Here is a 1,475-nt window from a genome sequence, read left to right on the forward strand (position 1 = left end):
ACACGCTTAAATAATTAAATACTGAAAAGCTTATAAGTCATTCTAAAACCATATTCGGTCTATTTACACTATGCGGTGCATATCTTTGGATTAATCATCCTAAGTATAAACTGCGTTTATCAATCTTAATGCATATTAGCATGATATTAGTCTTGAATGTTTAATATTGTAGTTCGCTTTTGTTTACATTCAAAGTATTACGGAAAACAAACAAAAAGTCAATTGAATGAAACAAAATGATAAATATTAATTTATTTCATCATGCAATTTCTTTAGGGTTACATTTTATCACTAATTGAAAGCAACTATGAAAACGCTTGGATAGTGCACAAACTGCTGCACCTGCTGCTGTCCCAACTAGGTGAAGTTGTTATCCTCCTGGAGTCCTCTTGGTTGTTTCCGGTGATAGCTGAGCTTTCGAGGATCCTTCGTTGATAATTATGTTCTCTTGCACACGAATGAAATGCCAGATAATCGGGAAACGAAAGGGAAGTCTGAAAAAGTTGCAATGGAGTTGATTGGTGCGACGCTGATTGTATATTACTTCGGAACATACCGTGTTTTCGCGGGGAGTACTTTCCGACGCAAGTTTGTGCACAATAGCCTGCTGCTTGCCACTTTAATCTTTTCAACGACACGTTCATTTTAAAGCTACAATTATGAAAATTCTAAATTTTTGCTCCTCGTCGATAGAGTTGCAGCATCAAAACTAAAACAAACAAAAATAATGAAGTCCCAAGTTTAGCACCGATCAACACAAATGCACGGCCATTAATAATTTCCGTAAATGCATAGTCAAGTATAAAAATAAATTTGGTGATGCATATTGTATATGATGAACAAAGATTAAAAAGCTTAAATGCGGTAGATGTGATAATAAGTACCCTAATTAGTATTTCCATTTTTCTCCGTGTAGAGAATATTTTATTGATTGATTTTTTCTCGCTGAACTTTTCAGATAGACCTAACAAGAATGAAAAGGCTCCTTCTGTTTATTTCCAAAACCAAGGGAACATCGAGGTAGCTATCAATACTTTTACTGTGGCTATCTAACTCGATATCGATGTACCACATATTGAATTAGGGCCAGAGTTAGGGAGATTTGCACGTAGTATGAGAGATGAAAGAATATTCTTCCTGTAATTACGTCCTCACCGGGACAGAACCTGCTTCTCAACTTCAATGAGCACTTCAACAATTTTTAACTGAGAGCTTCTTTTGCCAAAGTTGCCATTTTCGCATTCGTTTATCGTGTGGCAAGTATGATGATACTCTATGCCCAGGAAAATCAAGGAAATTTCCATAACGAAAAGATCCTGGACCGACCGGGAATCGCACCCAGACACCTTCAGCATGGCTTTGCTTTGCAGTCGGCTAAGGAAGGCCTCTAAGGAGAGAATCTTTTAATCATAAATGGGGATTATGAATTGTTTTATAAATTTCAAGTATGGAGTGATAGTATTGTCAAGAATGAA

The 1,475-nt window shown here is 36.3% G+C and overlaps 1 long non-coding RNA gene across 1 annotated transcript; it reads right to left on the reverse strand.

The window, feature by feature from the left end:
• Positions 1-222: 222 nt before the first annotated feature.
• Positions 223-909, reverse strand: LOC110679438. Its single transcript, XR_002502487.1, has 2 exons — positions 557-909; positions 223-494 (listed from the first exon to the last, which is right to left on the reverse strand). It is a non-coding gene; the product is annotated as an uncharacterized LOC110679438 (long non-coding RNA).
• Between the last annotated feature and the right edge of the window lie 566 nt (positions 910-1,475).

This window comes from Aedes aegypti, chromosome 3 (genome assembly GCF_002204515.2).
Source record: "Aedes aegypti strain LVP_AGWG chromosome 3, AaegL5.0 Primary Assembly, whole genome shotgun sequence".
Classification (NCBI taxonomy): Eukaryota; Metazoa; Arthropoda; class Insecta; order Diptera; family Culicidae; genus Aedes; species Aedes aegypti.